Source organism: Lissotriton helveticus, chromosome 1_1, assembly GCF_964261635.1.
Source record: "Lissotriton helveticus chromosome 1_1, aLisHel1.1, whole genome shotgun sequence".
NCBI classification, from domain to species: Eukaryota; Metazoa; Chordata; class Amphibia; order Caudata; family Salamandridae; genus Lissotriton; species Lissotriton helveticus.
Genome location: NC_136057.1, coordinates 1,903,417,340 through 1,903,435,983, shown reverse-complemented (window position 1 = coordinate 1,903,435,983; position 18,644 = coordinate 1,903,417,340). Strand labels below are relative to the sequence as shown.

Sequence of the window (18,644 nt, the reverse complement as noted above, 5' to 3'; positions counted from 1 at the left end):
CCTAGTGAGCACGGGACCCACGTCTGGGCATACCCTTCCCACATAGGGTGAACAGCAAAACACACAAGATGATGGACGGAATGTTGCACAATGGCAAAACATTCACCCCCAGTCACAGATCTGGGTTTAATCCATCGTTATTTTGCTCACCAACCCACCCCAGTGCAGACCTGGCCATATACAAATCAGTCTTGACCCTGTGCCTCATGGGAACAGTCCAGCTTGAACTACCAAGCCATGTCTTTCCTGGACCGGAATCAAGCATCCTAGGACCGGTTTCTGGCTATCAGCCGTCTTCAGCCAGGATAGCTTGACTCCACTGGCCTAGTGAGCACAGGACCCACGTCTGGGCATACCCTTCCCACATAGGGTGAACAGCAAAACACACAAGATGATGGACGGAATGTTGCACAATGACAAAACATTCACCCCCAGTCACAGATCTGGGTTTAATCCATTGTTATTTTGCTCACCAAGCCACCCCAGTTCAGACATGGCCATATACAAATCAGTATTGACCCTGTGCCTCATGGGAACAGTCCATCACCACCCCCTTTTGTATCACTTTGTTCGCCATAAGTTGGCAGGGTATGCTCAGACGTGAGTCCCTTGCTCACTTTGCCACTGGATTCAAGCAAGCCGGGCTGAAGATGGCTGAAATGCCAGAAACCTGTCCTCGGAAGCTTGTTTCCGGTCCAGGGAAGGCATGGCTTGGCAGTTCCGGCTGGACTGTTCCCATGAGGCACATGGTCAGACTGATTTGCATATGGCCATGTCTGAACTGGGGTGGCAGAGTGGGCTAAAGAACGGTGATGGATTAAACCCAGATCTGTTGACTGGGTGTGAGTGTTTGATTGGTTCAGATGCTCCGTCCATCACCACCCCCTTTTGTACCACTTTGTTCGCCATTAGTTGGCAGGGTATGCTCAGATGTGAGTCCCTTGCTCACTTTGCCACTGGATTCAAGCAAGCCGGGGTGAAGACGGCTGAAATGCCAGAAACCAGTCCTCGGAAGCTTGTTTCCGGTCCAGGGAAGGCATGGCTTGGCAGTTCGGGCTGGACTGTTCCCATGAGGCACAGGGTCAGACTGATTTGCATATGGCCATGTCTGAACTGGGTAGAGTGGGCTAAAGAACGGTGATGGATTAAACCCAGATCTGTTGACTGGGTGTGAGTGTTTGATTGGTTCAGATGCTACGTCCATCACCACCCCCTTTTGTACCATCATCTAGAAACCACTCATACATCTACTCACACACCCACTCAGTTACCCATACAACCACTCACATACCCACCGACTGATCCATAGAGCCACTCACACACCCACTCACTTACCCATAAACCCCTCACCCATACAACTACTCATACACCCACTTATTTGCCCATACAACCACTCAGACACCCAGTCACTCACTCTGTACAGCCTCTCAACAGACCACTCACTCACTCACCAATTCAAACATTCAAACACCCACTCACACACCAATACAAGTTCTCATATCTGTATTCACTCACCCATATATCCACTCACATAGACACTCACTCTCCAATACAGCCACTCACACATCCACTCATTTAACCACACACCCACTCAAACAGCCAGTCACCTATAAGGCCACTTACATACAGTCACTCATCCATACAGCCACTCACATATCCACTTAGTCACCCATACAGCCACTCACAGACCCATACAGCCACTCACTCAGCCATACAACCACTTGTTCACCCACTCACTCACCAATATAGATACTCACACACCTGCTCACTCATCCATAGAGCCACTGGCACGCCCACTCATTAACCCATCCAGCCACTCACACAGCCACTCACTCACCCATAAAGCAATTCCTACCCCCACTCCCAAACCCATACAGTTACTCACACACCCACTTAGTCCCCCATACAGTCACTCACACACCCACTTATTCACCCATACAGCCACTCACATACCTATACAGCCACTTAGACATCCACACACATGGCGAACACCCATTTCAACGAAGTGATCACTTCGCGAGCACAATACACCGCAATCAACATATCGCACTAACCTTCACATCGCAAGGCACAGCAACGCTTTGTTGCTTACATCGTATGCCATCACAACGTATGGAATCAGCAACACAATGTTAGTGCGATGTCAGGATGCAAGAGTTCACCCATTTCAGTAACATTCGTTTGAAACAAATAAAGATAACGCAATGTTAGTACGATGTCAGTATGTAAGAAAACAATTAATCAAATAAAGATGCGAGAGGATGTAAGGAAAACAATGAAACAAATAAAGATGCGAGAGGATGTAAGGAAAACAATGAAACAAATAAAGATGCGAGAGTTCACACATTTCAGTAACATTCAGTGCGATGTCACTCAAAATTAACGCTATTATCAGCATGAACGTATGAGTGACATCGCACTGCATCGCACTGCAAAAGACAAGGAAAACAATTAAACAAACACAGATGCAAGAGTTCACACATTTCTGTAACATTCGTTTGAGTGACATCGCACTGCATCGCACTGCAAAAGACAAGAAAAACAATTAAACAAATAAAGATGCGAGAGTTCACACATTTCAGTAACATTCAGTGCGATGTCACTCAAACGCAACGCTATTATCAGCATGAACGTTTGAGTGACATCGCACTGCATCGCACTGAAATGATGTGTGAACTCTTTATCAAGGAAAAACTATGTAAAAAATAAAGATGCGAGTCAATACCGAAATAAACAGCAAGAACGAAATAAAGACTTCACACATTTCAGTGCGATGTCACACAAACGTTTTAACCAACATGAAAGTAATGTGGGTGAGTAGATGGATGGGTCTATGGATGCTAGATGGGTGCAAGATGGGTGAATGGATGGATGGATAGATGGCTGGACGGATGAAGAATGGGTGTGAAAAGGATGGGCGGATGCATGGTAGGGTGCGGATGGATGAAGGATGGGTCAATGGATGGATGAAAGGATGGATGGAAGGGTGGGTGGATGGAAGATGGGTGGGTGGATGATAGGGTAGAAGGCAAGATGGATGGATGCTAGATGGAGGCAAGATGGATGGATGGATGGATAGACGGATGAAGGATGGGTGGGTGGATGGATGGATGGATGGAAGGGTGGATGGATGAAAAATAGGTGGATCGATGGATGAACGGTTGGGTGAATGTGTGCAAAGGATGGGTGGATGGATGGTAGGATGCGGATGGATGAAGGATGGGTCAATGGATGGATGAAAGGATGGATGGAAGGGTGGATGGATGGAAGATGGGTGGGTGGATGATAGGGTGGAAGGCAAGGTGGATGGATGCTAGATGGGTGCAAGATGGATGAATGGATGGATGGATGGATGGCTGGACGAATTAAGAATGGGTGGGTGGATGGATGGATGGATGGATGGATGGATGGAAGGGTGGATGGATGCAAAATAGGTGGATCGATGGATGAACGGTTGGGTGAATGTGTGGAAAGGATGGGTGGATGGATGATAGGGTGGAAGGCAAGAACGATGAATGGATGGATGGATGGACAAAATTGGTGATGGCTGCATGATGGGTGGATGGATGGATGAATGAATGGGGGATGGATGGATGGACATAATTGTTGATGGATGCATGGTGGGTGGATGGGGGGATGGATGGGTGGCGAAAATTGGTGGTGGGTGCATGGGGATGGATGGGTGGGTGGGTGGATGGATGGATGAATGAATGGGTGGATGGATGGATGGACAATATTTTTGATGGCTGCTTGATGGGTGGAGGGATGGATGGGTGGGTGGATGGGCAAAATTGTTGATGGCTGCATGATGGGTGGATGGATGGGCACACTTGTTGATGGTTGCATGGTGGATGGATGGCAAAAATTGATGATGGGTGATGGATGGACAAAATTGTTGGAAGGCTAAACTTGTGGATGGATGCATGATGGGTGGCTGGATGGATGGATCGACAAAATTGTTGATGGATGCATGGTGGGTGGATGGGGGGATGGATGGATGGATGGATGGTGAAAATTGGTGATGGGTCCATGATGGGTGGATGGGTGGGTGGATGGATGGATGAATGGATGGATGGATGGATGGATGGATGGATGGATAGATGGATGGACAAAATTGTTGATGGATGCATGGTGGATGGATGGGTGGGTGGATGGATGGACAGAATTGTTGATGGATGCATGGTGGGTGGATGGATTAGTGGCGAAAATTGGTGATGGGTGCATGATGGATGTATGGAGCCGGTGAGTCAGTTCTTCACTCGTATAAGTTTTACTAACAAATGCACACTTGGCAGGGATAGTATGCGCTATATAAATGCAATTACAATACAATACATCTGGACACTGCAGTGTACCAAGCACGGCTGCCTGCCGAGGAATCTCTCATTGTCACTGAGCCATAGGTATTTCCATTTTACTTTGCGTTTTGTAGAGCACCTTGAAAGTGTAATGCTTTCCAAGCAGACTGCTTCTGTGATGTCCAGAGCAAACAGCATTCATCTAGTGCCAATAAAACCTTTGCTCCTTTTAAAGAAGGCTTGTGGTAAGTGGGTATGTTGGCATTATGACACACTCTCACTATGGAAAGGCCTTAGAACTTAACTTTTTAAATCGTACCGCAACAAACAGTAATCTTTCTCATGTGCGAACTACACAGGATGACCCCATCTTGGTCTCCACACATTACTGTCAGAGATATTCCACCACATTTCGTTTACTGTCCATTCAGCTGCTTCTCTTTTTTTCCCATCGGTTCCACCCCTTTCCCTGCTCTCCCCTTCCCTCCTGGCTCTTCTCCCCTCATTCCTAACCCATGTTCATGTAAAACTCTTCAGTTCTGGGTAAAGCACGTTAATACCTGTCCGGCTGTCAAAGTGCAATATAAAAATGTTAAATAAATCCATAAACTAAATGTTAACTGTAGACATGGCGTTGTGGAGCTATCGCACTCCCATCTCTTCAAGTAAACTCTAATCACTTATTGATGTGGTATTCTGTCAGAATGTGCAATGACATATCATGTATTTATTTTGTTGGTTAACTTGCATTAAACTGGAGTGTATGTCTTCTGTTAAACCAATTCCCACCAAACAGGATAGCTACTGTTGATGGTTTGAGGCAAATAAAACGTTGTATTTAAAGACACTAGTCAACAAAACATGCAGTATAGTTATTCTAATGTCAATTAGCAAATAAACCAGATGTTACATTTTAGGAGAAATTACAATTTGCATAATTAGCAAATGATTTCTATTCATGAAATGCGGTTACCTTTTATTGACTAATTATTCACTTGTGTGTGATAAATGGATTGGTTAAGCCGTTTAAACATTTCAATTCAATAATAAGAATGTTGTGTGGTTGCTGAACAACTCTGTGCTGTGCTAAACGTTCCGTATAGGAAACAACTAAATTGCAGCTTTTCTACGGTTATTTTGGTACCGCTTGTCGGCTTCTTGTGGTTCTGCAGTTATACAAATAAACATGTATCCCTTGGGACCGGTAGACCATTATCCAGAGGTCACAAAGTTTAGCAGTCCTGCTAGCTGCACTGAAATAAAATTGGCTTGTGTTTTTTTCAGTCATCCTGTCAAACCGCCTTAGATAAATGTAGGGGCTTCAGTGCTTCCAAATTAATCACACCGGTAGCTTGAAGTATGTTGCCCTTTTTTCCCTTATCTGAGTTTAGTTCACTTTCAAACTCATTACAGGGAGTTTACGAGCAAAAACGAGAAACCATTACACGTTGTAATGGCGTGCGATCTTTCGGTATGCGTCCTAATGGAATTTGCTATAGGCTAAACAACATTGGCATTGAAATGCCATGCGGTGAAAAAACGTGCGAAGTAAGAGTCCTTGCGATGTGGAGGTTGTGTGCTAAGAGCGCACGTTGTAACGGTTGGCGATGTTCTGTCATACATCCACACACACACACACATGTATACACACAGCCACTCACATAATAGTTGTTAGAAATATTATCACTCATTAGTAGTGCATGAAGTATTGCTATTTAACTTTTGTAGTACTTTAGTATATATGTTTAACACTCATGAGTGATATCATTTGAGATGTCATCAATGATGTCATGAGTGATATCACTGACCTTGTCATGAGTAATGTAATATGTGAGGTCATAAGCAGAGCATTGAGGGGGGCGCAAGTTATAGTTAGTTCAGGTAACTATAACTGCTGAATTTCACTGGTTCTGTACGAGTGAAATCTAAGCTTAACTATAACGTCACAGTAATCTTTGTTTTTTTCAGTGAATTTCTATTTTAAGGTTTTTTTAATTCTACTTCCTAAGTATAACATCTTTGTAACTTTTGTTTTTTAAGTGAACGTCAAAGTATTTTTTAATGTTAAGCAAGATGCCCATCTCAATGGACAGTGTGTGGGGGTGTTGAACACAGGGCTTGGCCTGACATTGTGCTGCCCCCACCCAAGTTTGCTGCTTCTGCCCCCTTCTTCCTCCTAGCCATCCATAGTCCAAGTCCATTACTGCTCCCTCATTACAGCCATGTGTGGCCCTTGTTGTCTGAGTCCATGCACCAGCCCTCTCCCTCCTACTCTGCATTGTCCAATGTGCTGCAACTGCCCTCAGTGCTGGGAATGAGGGTTTTTATAAGTCTTTCAAAATATTTTTACAAGGCACGTCTAGGTACTTGATTTGAAGCGAGGAGTGCATTCATTCAGTAAGGACTGTGTGGAGGAAGAGTGAAAGCGGTGTAATAATCTTTCCCTGTAATTATTGAATTTAATATTCAGTTGGCCAGTATCACTCTGGTAATACGGCTGCCACATGAGTGTGTACTGCGGATATCTGCATCTAACCTGTGACTTGAAGGTTTGAATCCTGGTAGCCCATTTTTATCCATCAGCAATATGTGTAAAATTGTTTTGTGTAGTAACAGGGAAGACAAATCTGTTTGTGGTGTTTGTTCTGTAAATTATATGTTTGGCAATTTCCTAATCTATGTTAGTGATACAGGTAGATGTTTGCTAATATCTTCTGCAGGATCCTGCAGATTACCTCCCAGGAGTGTCATGGTGGCGTACAATGAAGAGAACGTTCGGAAGAAGAAGACATGGTAAGTGTGGCTCAGCATATAACACAACCCTATTACAGCAGACCCATGTTCAAGATGTATTTCAGTATTAACAATTTGTGCAAGCCATAACTAAGCAGCGGGGTTCTGAGTTCAAGCAAACAGAAAGTGAGGAACGGAAATGTTTGACATATCCAACAATTGTAAATATCCATTATACACACAAGAGATGGGCCAAATCAAGGAAATTAGGGAATATTATATAGTGGTTGATGGATGGGATACTCAGTCACAAACATGGCGGATGTCCTACAACAATTCAATTTTCAGCAATATGTGTGGTCAAAAATGTGTTTATTAAGTAAGTACGCAGAAGAGGTACCTGTACTTAAGTCTATATGTCAGCACACAAAGCCGCAGAACCTTCAGGCTCAACAAGGGAAAGAAAGTTGGAGGAGGAGGAACATGTCAAGCGAAGTTAGTAGGAAAATGTTCAAAAGAGAAATATAAATTGAATGTTATCTGAGAAATCAAACGACAGGGCGCAATATAAAATTGCCCACAGACAATATATGAAAGGAATTGCTGAGGCGAAGAAGGCTTATCTTTCTAACAGGATATCCCTAGCATCCAACTCACAGAGAGAGCTATACAATATAGTGAAAGACTTTACCAACCCCCCTGCCAGCCAGCAACCACTCGATGAATCCAAAGAATGGGTAGAGTCTGTGGCAGTATATTTCCACGACAAAATTAATGAAATTCACAAACGTTTTCCTCGGTCACCTCCTACCTGTCAGGCGGGCTTGTCCACCAGCAACTGCAAGGATCCTAACAACTCTATTCCCACACTTAGGGAATTCCCATCTTTCACTGAAGCACAGGTTGAGGCAACCTTACTACATATGAAGTCGGGAGCCCCTGGAAACCCTGCCTCTCCACAAATCTTATCTAAAGTTGCTCCTGCTTTGGTCCCGGCCTTAACGAAAACGTTAAATCAGTCCCTACTTTACTCTTCTGTGCCATTACATTGGAAGGAAGCAGTAATTAGACCAATTTTAAAAAAAACCTCTGCAGATCCTAAATCACTCCCTAATTATCGCCCATCTCACTCCTTCCCCTGTTTGGTAAGATTATGGAATCCTTAATAAATAAACACCTCAAATCACATCTAGAGACAAACAGGCTCCTGGATCCATCACAATCAGGCTTGAGGGCGTTCCACAGCACCGAGACTGCCCTCCTTGAAGTTGTGGATAACATAAGATTGACACTAGACTCCAACCAATCAGCCATACTAATCTTGCTCGACCTGTCTGCGGCCTTCGACACCATCTCGCATCACACTCTCTTAGAGCGTCTTGCTGAGGTTGGTGTCGAAGGCTCCGCACTATGCTGGCTAAAAAGCTATCTGACCAACAGACGGTCCAAGGTTCAAGTTGGTGCCCACTCCTCTAACTACTATGAGAACGATAAGGGCGTCCCACAGGGGTCCATACTGAGCCCTACGCTCTTTAACCTGTATGTATCCCCTCTTGCTAAGGTCATTCGAGCACACAGCTTTGGAACCGTGTCTTACGGGGATGATACACAAATTCTGATCACTATCAATCAGAACCCGGACGTAAGCAAATTGAGCTTCAAAAACTGCATGGTAGACATTCAGGATTGGATGACCAGAAACTTCTTAATGATGAATGCAGGAAAGACGGAGATTCTGCTCTTTGGAAAGGCAGATAAAATCTGGTCCAAGGATTGGTGGCCAGCCTCTCTTGGCCCTTGCCCCAAGCCCAAATCCTCAGTGAGAAATTTAGGGGTAATAATCGACAATAAACTGACTATGTCTGAACATATCAATAAAGTTGTAGGTACCAGCTACGGCCTCATGCGTAGGCTGAGAATTTTTTTTAAATAGCTCCCCTCTCAGCCCGTATGCCTCTAGTACAGGGACTCATTGTTAGTAGAATTGATTACGGGAACGCCCTCCTGGCGTCAACAAATACCACCGTGCTGGCCCGTCTACAGGTCCTACAAAACACCGCTGCCAGATTGGTGCTTAACCTTCCTCCCCGTACCCCCTCATTACCCTGCTTAAAAACCTTACACTGGCTCCCAATATTAAAACGTATAAAATTCAAACTATGCTGCCTGGTCCACAAATCCATCAATGGGCATGGCCCAGCTTACCTAGAACAAAAGCTTAAGGTCTACCACCCGGTGAGAACACTTAGATCATCCACCAAGTTCCTCCTAAGCGTCCCCAGAGTTCGCACTGCTAGAAATGGTGACAGAGCCTTCAGTAAAACAGCTCCGGAAGCATGGAACTCCCTGCCCATCCAGATTAGGATGGAACCTGACTATTTGAGATTCCGCAGACAGTTAAAAACATGGCTTTTTTAGTTCTGCTTCTGCTTTGTTTGGGTTTCTGATAGGACTTTCTCTGCAAGCGCTCTGAGACCTTCAGGTGATTTATGCGCTATACAAATGAAAATAATAATAATAAATATATCTGTCAAGCTTTCTGTTTACTCTTCTCACAAGAAACAGGTGAAAACTTTACACAAAATCAATATTTGTTTTCTACCCTGCACAAGGTACATACTTGTCCTGAACCATTGTCTTCATTTTGTGCTACCATTTCCTATAAGACATTAAATACAACAACTGTGCACTAACAGGCAAGGCTGAGTTTAAGTATTTAGCCATAATGCAGCATTATTTATTGAAGTCTGCTTGACCAACAAGTACCTTGGCTGTTTTATGTTGATGTGTTCATTTCACAATTCAGAAAAAACTGGATTGAACCGAAATGTTTCTTGAGGCATACTGATTCACAGTGCCTTCAAATTAGGGATCTGCCTTCTTCATTGTTGACATGCATTGTTAATATTATTATTATTATTATTATTATGAATTCAGTGTTAATATTATTTTAGCATCAGATTAAATCATAATGGCAATATCACAACACACGCGAATACATAACATTCTAATGATACCAATAATTCTTTCTTGCTTAACTATAAACACACAATTGTACATTCATTTTATGAATGTGAAACACAAACAGTGATAAAAACAGAGAATATAAACATATAATATTAATTATTATTAATAATAATATTAGTAGTCTTCATCACAACTAGGCGTCCAACAATATCTGCATTTTGCTTTAGGCCAAAGAAAATATTTAAAGTACACACATGTAGAAGACATCACTAAAAACATTTTTCAAAGTATTATTTTGCCAGTAAAGAGTTAATGAGAAAATTTAAATTCTGCCAGAGCAATACAACTTTGCACATTGTTGTTATGTTTTGAGAAGCAAGTAATGTTTTGAGAAGCAAGCAACGCAGGCAGCAATACTATGTTGGGAACAATTTACTGAAAAGGCAGTAGAGTTGGATAATGAAAATACGACTAGTAAGAAATCGAAATTCAGGGGAAAAAAAATAAAAAATGATAATAAAATCAATCTTCCCTACACTATTAAAAAAGTGAGGCGGACTCGTACCAAGTTGAGGAAACAACTTACCAGGATGCCGGATAATGAAGACGTTAGGATACAACTCAGAAATACGAATAGTGGAGGAGCTTAGCGGGCATCCGTGATGGCCGCGTGAGCACAGCGCTCTCCGGACCCCCGCCACTCCCGGCATGATATCCTGAGCATATCCTGACTTCTTATAAGGGCTAATGAAGAGGAACCTGGGCTGATCTTAATATTGTTTTCGGATTTCGAATTGGACCAGGGGCACCGAAGCTACGTCGACTCGAACTTTCGGGGCCCGCCTTGGTGGCGCGCCCGGGTCTTGGTGAGGCTCTGTTGCCGTGTCTGAGTTGAACAACAGCGGCAGGGGGACTCGACTCATGGGTCCCCCTCTTAACTTTCGGTTTCGATTCTGACTCAGACTACGTCTTCCAACGGAGGTGTCTGGCCGGTGCTGAGTCCAGCGGCGCGGGATCGCAGAAGCACCTTTCGCCTGCTTTGAGTCCTTCCAGACCGGTTCACACCTCGACTTGCCCTCGCTACTGGCTTTTGGCTCCGGCGCCCTGTTTTCCTGCGGCCATTTTCACCAGGTCGCGTGGGTCCCTTGGGGACTCGGTCTCCGCTATGGCTGGCAGAGGGGACCAAGAGAGACGAAAGACCAAGACGCCCCTTCGCGGGGGCCCGGTCCAGTCTAATATCATGGACCGGTACACACAGTCGAAGGTGTCCCCCGGTGCCGCTTTGCCTGGCCCGAGTGCAGTGGGAAACCCTTTGGAGGCTTCGGCAGAGCCGTCCCTACAGGACATCATGGGCGCCATCTCTGGCATGAGAGAAACCATCGGCCAACAGTATGAAGCTCTGGCCCACAAAATTGATACTGTGGCCATTGATGTGAACCTGATTCGGGCCGACTTATCTAAAACCAATGAGAAGGTGAAGTCATTGGACCTCAAGTCATCTAGCCTCACGGCCGACGTCTCGGAGATACAAACGGAGATCGGCAACCTCAGAAAGGTGAACGATTTCATGTCTCAGCGTTTGGAGGATTTTGAAAATAGGGCACGGCGTTGTAACGTGCGTGTGATTGGCGTTCCGGAAAATCCTGATCCACATTCTGTTGATCTCCTGGTTGAGGACTTGGTACAAAACTACCTTTCTCCATCTGGATTGAGCAAATTCTTTGCGGTGGAACGTGCCCATCGTGTTCCGGGTGGCCGGGGCAAGCCGGGCACCCCGCCGAGGCCCATTGTTGCAAAACTTTTTCATTATAGGGACCGTGACGCTATCCTGCAGGCCTCGAGAGTTAAGGGCCCGGTGGCCTTCGAAAATGCCATGGTGAACTTTTACCCGGACTTCTCTCAGCTTGTGCAGAGACAGCGAATGGGCTTCCGTGGAGTCAAGAAGCGTCTCCGAGACTTGGGTCTGAGATACGCCATGCTTTTTCCTACCAGGCTACGAGTTGAGTACGGTGAACGGACCTTTTTCTTTGATCGACCTGAATCGGTAAATGATTGGCTGGACTCTCTGCCGGACCGGCCTGACCTGACTGATCCCACGAGCACCCGGGTGGTGCCGAGGGTGGCGTGGAGAGCTGAATTTGTTATCTAGGCCCCTGTCTCCGTATCATGTAATTTCTTTCTGGGTTCTGTACTTGAGTCGCTTATATTTTCTGTGTATTCTCTCCCCCCTTTGCCTCTGTCGGGGTGGCGGGTGGGACAGGGCCTTTTCCTCCTCCGGGGTCTTTCTGTAGAACGGGGTTGTTCGTGCGACAGGCACACTGCATGTTGGGGTGGCTTCTTTGTCTACTGCAGGGGTGCAGGGTGGGGGGTGTTTCCTTGGGTGTTGGGGGGTGGGTTGTTGGGGTGTTTGTGGTTTGTGTTTTGTTTTTTCAAGGCGATTCTATATTTGTAATTGTATTCTCAGTGTCATGCTCATTGTGGGGTGGCTCCTGCATTACTTTGTGGGATGGGGGGTAGCGGGTTGAGGTTTATTTCATGGAATGTCAATGGTCTAGGGGATCGTATAAAGCGGGGGGTGGTGTTGCGATGCCTGCGACGTTTGTCTCCCGATATTGTCTTTCTGCAAGAGACGCACCTAGTGGGCAATACTTGTCGCGCGATGAATAGGTGGGGCTATCGTCTTGTTGCACACTCAGGGTTTACAACGGGTTCCAGGGGGGTGGGCATCCTTGTCCGGTCTTCCCTTCCCCTTGCGATAGATGATGTACTCCTCGATGATCGAGGGCGTTACGCCGTCCTCGTGGGACGATATGAGGGCAGGACCCTTTCCCTGTTCACCGTCTATGTGCCCCCCGGCCTGCAGGCCTCTACCTTCTCTGATGTGGGCCGAGTTTTGTTGGGACTCCCTGATGGTGCTCTTTTCATGGCTGGTGACTTTAATTCTGTTCTCTCGGGTCTGAGTGATCGTTACCCCCCTAGGGATACTCCTTCGGCCCAATTATGGCTGGGTGGCTTTTTGGATACCTTTGGTTTGGTGGACTGCTGGAGACTTATGCACCCCACTCAGCTTCAGTATACTTTCCACTCCGGGGCTCATGGGAGTTTGTCCAGACTAGATTACTTCCTCATGCCAGCTGAACAGTCATCGGCTGTCCGGGAGATTAGACACCTCCCCCGGGGCATCTCGGACCATTCTCCGCTCTGGCTCTGTTTTGACGTGGGGGTGGAGGCGGCAGGTCGGGTGGCTCCTATCAACCCTTGGTACCTGAGCTCCCCTGAGACCCGTGGTCAATTGATTAAGTCCCTGGATCACTACTTTCTGGAAAACGAGGGATCTGTCTCTTCTGCTGTGTCCCTATGGGAGGCCTTTAAGACTGTAATTCGTGGGCAGGCCCTGTCTATCATTGCTGAAACCAAAAAGGCGAGAAATCGGGAGGTGGTGGATCTTGAGATGGAAATACTTGAGATGGAGGCTGACCTGGAATCGGGTGTCACTCGTGACAAACTCCATGCCCTGGGTCTGAAGCAATTTGACTATAAGTCCCTGGTCACGGATGCGGCCAAGATGATGTTTAGAGAGCAACAGGGCCGTCTGTATGATGTTGGGGACAAAGCGGGTAAATTGCTTGCCTGGTTGGACAAGAAGGAGAGGGCGAATCGAGTAGTGCCTGTGATTCAGACTTTGAATGGTGTGAGAGTGACTGACCCGGTTGAAATAGTGGAATGTTTTGCTGACTATTTTCGTGCGGTTTACTCCCCGGTGTCGGAAAGGGATGAAGACGACTCTCGCCTCTTGCTGCGCAACATAGCTTTGCCCTGCCTCTCCGATTTGGAGCGGGTCTCTGTGGAGGCCCCGTTCTCGACGGACGAAATAGCGACTGCAATTCGCTCTCTCCGTTCGGGCAGGGTTTTGGGCCCGAACGGTTTGCCAATTGAGTTATACAAACTGCGTCCTGATAAGATCGCGCCCTATCTTCGAGCAATGTTTCGGGAGTCCCGTGATCAGGGTGATCTCCCTTATGACCAGCGCCTGGCCACGATTGTGGTAATTCCTAAAGATGGTAAGCCCCGGGATCTTTGTGCGTCGTATAGACCCATTTCCCTGTTAAATGCTGAGCCTAAGGTTCTTGCCAAGGTCTTGGCTACTCGTCTCCTAACGGTCATTAGTGACTTGATTCATCCGGACCAATCTGGATATATCCCGCACCGTAACACAGCTCTTAATCTGCGGCGCCTTCATGGAGCCCTCGCGAGGGCGGGGCTTCTGCCGGAGCCGGCCATTTTGGCTTCGTTGGACGCCTCGATGGCTTTCGACACGATAGAGTGGCCCTACCTTTGGGCGGCTCTTGAGAAGTTTGGTTTTGGCCCGGAGTTCATCGGATGGGTAAAACTGCTGTATACCGACCCCCTGGCACAGGTCGTGGTTAACGGTCGAGTGTCAGCTCCCTTTTCCCTTGGTAGGGGGACCAGACAGGGGTGCCCCTTGTCTCCACTACTTTTTGCTCTCGCATTGGAGCCACTAGCTGCATGGATCCGATGGGAGCCGTCTATCAAAGGTATACGTTGGTCCCCGGATTTTGAGGATCGTGTCTCGCTTTACGCGGACGACATTCTTCTTTACCTTACTTCCCCGCGTAAATCTTTAAATGTCCTTTTTGACGTTCTCACCTCGTTCGGCAAGAATTCTGGTTTGATTATAAACTGGGCTAAATCCTGTGTCTATGTTATCTCGGGTGATCTGCCCCCGTTGCCGAGAAGATTTCCCATCCAGGTTGTTCAGTCAGGTTTCAAGTATTTGGGGGTTTTTATTACGCTGGATTCGTCGCTCCCGTTTGAACGTAATCTCCTTCCCCCGCTTCATAGATTGAGGCTGGACGTGGCTCGCTGGCGTAAATTACCCTTGTCGCCGCTGGGCAGGGCCGCCCTTTTCAAGATGATGTCCTTACCGCGTTTCCTTTACGCACTCCAGAATTCCTATGATGATATCCCTACTACTTATTTCCGGGAGGTCGAGAGTTTACAGAGACAGCTGATTTGGGACGGGCGTCCACGTATTGCCCTTGCGAAGCTCACCATCCCTTGGTATGACGGGGGCATGGCACTTCCTGATATTAGGAGATATTATTGGGCTACTCAGCTGTCTGCCATTAACCACTCGATGTACTCCCCGGGTCCGGATCCAGCTTTTGCAATGGACAGACTCCAACTGCCGGGTGGAGACTTTAATAGAGTTCTTTATTCTAGGTCGGCTGGGCTTCACCTTACGGGACCGACTAGGATTGCGGTTAGTGTGTGGCGCGCTGCGAATGTGAGTATGGGATGGGATGATCGAGTTACGCTGGCGACTCCGCTTTATGCATCTGAGCGTCTGGGATGTCTTTGGACAACGAAGGGGTTTGACCGCTGGGACATGATTGGAATATGTAGAGTGGGTGACGTGTGGGCGAATGGAGCGGTGAAGTCCTTCGAGGCCCTTCGAAATGACTATGACCTGAGTGATAGGGAATTTTTTAGATATTTACAGGTCCGTCACGCCCTCACTTCTGTTCTGACTTCTGGTGCCGCCATCCCCGAGTCCTCCCCCCTTGAGGATCGTGTCCTGGATGGTCATCTCCCCGATAGCACTATCTCCTTGATCTATAAGAAGCTGATTAACAATCACACAGACTTGCTCGTTCGACTTAGAGAGGCATGGGTCGGAGACGGGCTGGAATTGGATGACGAGGATTGGCAGTCGGCTCTATCTTCTCCGAAAGAGGTCGCCATTCCGGCCCGTCTCCGTCTGGTTCAGCTCAAGATCTTCCACCGGGTGTATGTCACTGGTCCTCGTTTGGTTGCGATGGGTTTTTCCCCGGATGGACTATGCAAGCGTGGGTGTGGGATGAGTGCTACGTTTATTCACATTATTTGGGAGTGTCCGAGGGTGGCTGCTTATTGGACTGAGGTGCTTGCGGTGATGGCTGATGTGACTGGAATTGCCTTGATGCCGGAGGCCCGGAGATGCTTGTTGAACGTGTGGGAACCCACCGACTATACGGCGGCCCAGACCAGATGGGCGACCCTGGGGTATATGGTTGCGAAGCGGGACATAGCACAACTTTGGGGCTCGCACAGGCCCCCCACTGTGTCTGTGTGGGAAGAAAACATGGACTGGTCTATGTTCCGCGAAAAGACTGTGTACACAGCTAGGGGCAGACCTAGGGCATGGACGAAGATCTGGTGTCAGTGGAACGCCTATCGCGGAGATATTTGTACTCCTCCCCTGGTAGAGACCCCTGATGTTCCCTTGTCACCCTAGGTTGGCGTTCCTGAAAGTTCGTATACTGTCCGTTGGCTTGATTGACCTCCCCGCTGTCCCCCCGCCTGGACTTATCCTACTGATTGTAACTTTGTATTCTTGATTAGTGAGTTTCCCCCCCTCTAGGGCTGACTCTGTGTGTTACTCCTTCGCCTTGTTTTCGGTGTTTGTTACTTTTGGTTGTGATCTAAAATAAGAAAATTGTCCTATCCTGTTCCATATTATGGGCGGCATTTTGTATCCGGTCCGTGCCAGACCGCCGGGGTGGAGACCACTGTTTTATACCACATTATGCTCTGATTTTTAGCGGCCAGCCCGTGCGGTTGTAGGCCCATTTCTGTAAACATAATTTTGTTGCTCAATAAAAGTTTTTAACCCAAAAAAAAAAAAAAAAGAAATACGAATAGTAATTTGAGGAAATTAATATGGTCTGAAAAAAACAAAACCCAACAAGAGCTATGGACAAAAATCTTCCACGCTAGTAACCAACCAAACTCTAGAGAATTTTGGAAAATTATTAACGAAATAAACAGACCAAACAAGCATGTAATAGCCTCGCCAATAACAGAAGAGGACTGGGTAAGGTTCCTTAAAAAAAACCTTTTCGCCGAAATAGAAGTATGTACCAACGGTGGGGGCTACAAAGAGCCCACTGAAAGATCAACTGAAAGGATCCGGTGATAAATTTCACAATCGCTGAGGTAGCAAACATAATAAAGAGACAAAAGGATGGAGTTCCGGGTCCCAATGGTATCCCTTTTGCCCTCTATAAAGAGGACCCCCTATTATGGGCTACCTATCTGACGAAGGTTTTCAATGAAATTATCCATACAGGGAAAATACCACAATCCTGGAGAGGATCACTTATATCGCCCGTGTTCAAAAAGGGTAATTGGCAATTACCGGAGAATTACCGTTTGATCACCCTGCAAGATACGGACGCCAAGCTATTCGCAGGTCTCTTATTATCAATTCTGACAGATTGGGTCAAGGAAAAGTCAATACTACCCCCCAACCAAACCGGCTTCATTAAGGGCTTAGGCACCACAACCAACTTGTTAATTTTATCAGTTCTAATGGATAAGAGACTTTTTTCTAAACAGTCACTTTACTTTTGTTTAGTCGATTTCAGATCGGCCTTCGATTTAGTAAATAGGTCCCTCCTATGGAAAAAACTCGAGGGCTACGGAATCCCAGGCTCACTACTGACTCTTATTAAGTTATTATACTCTGATAATTGGGTCAAGGTGAGGATAGGCGATGGCCAAGCCTTGACCAATAAAATACTGGTGACTCGTGGCCTTAAGCAGGGATGCGTGCTTGCACCTTTACTTATCAATTTATTTATGGCCGATCTTAACGAATCATTAAACGAGGTAAACTCACATCCACCTAGGGTAGCCGGAAAACAAATGTCTAACTTGCTATATGCAGATGATGTGGTGTTGCTGAGCCACACAAAAGTGGGGCTGCAAAGACTGATCGATTGTACACTTAAATATGCAAAGGATAACCAAATGACAATAAATGAGACAAAAACAAAAATAATGGTTGTGACAGGAAAAAAAAGACAAAAGATGAAATGGTTGTTGGGACAAACACAACTAGAGCAAGTGGAGAGTTATCGATATCTCGGTGTCCTTTTCAATGAGACCGGAAGCTTTGTACCACAAAGGGAAGATATTGCAAGGAAGGCAAATAGCTTGATTGCGGCATTTAGAACTCTACAAAAGAATCTATCTGCACTGTCACACGGGCCACTGTTAAAAATCATAGCTGCCAAACTACTACCATCCTTAACTTACGGTGCTGAAGTGCTAAATGGGAAGGATGCTGTGCTCATCAACAATGCTGTAGCAAAAACCTATAAAATATTATTTACCCTACCATGTAACGCCTCACAAGCGCAAACAAGGATGGAATTTGGTATGAACAATCAGCTATATGCCCGGCAAGGCCAAATATTAAAAGTTTGGAATAGAGTAAAAAATGATCAGGTGAATCAATTGTCTATAGCTTTGTGGAGAGAGGTTAAAGACAACCAGAAACTGCAAGCGTGGAAATACCTAAACAACGCAAAAGAAGAATTTGGAATATCAGCAATCTGGGAAAACACTATAACGCAGGAAAGCTTTAAAAAAACAATCAATAATCTGGTTACTCACCTATCGCTGCTTAAAGACAAAGCTTTGTTAGTAAAACGTAAGCACTCATGGCCAATTATAAATGGCTACAAAAAAAAACAAGTTCAAGCTTACCTCCATACGGCATGGTCAGTCCAAAGTAAGCGAACATTTATAGGAGCACGCTTTGGTCTATGGCCAGGTTTGTGTCATCTTCCACCCTGG

At 46.1% G+C, this 18,644-nt stretch overlaps 1 long non-coding RNA gene across 1 annotated transcript in view; it reads left to right on the top strand.

Annotated features, from left to right (window-relative positions):
* LOC144775596 (uncharacterized) overlaps positions 1 to 18,644 on the top strand; it is a 348,461-nt gene that overhangs the window by 304,502 nt on the left and 25,315 nt on the right. The window contains exon 4 of the long non-coding RNA XR_013600556.1: positions 7,019 to 7,091. This is a non-coding gene — a long non-coding RNA (uncharacterized LOC144775596). The remainder of the gene's footprint in view (positions 1 to 7,018; positions 7,092 to 18,644) is intronic.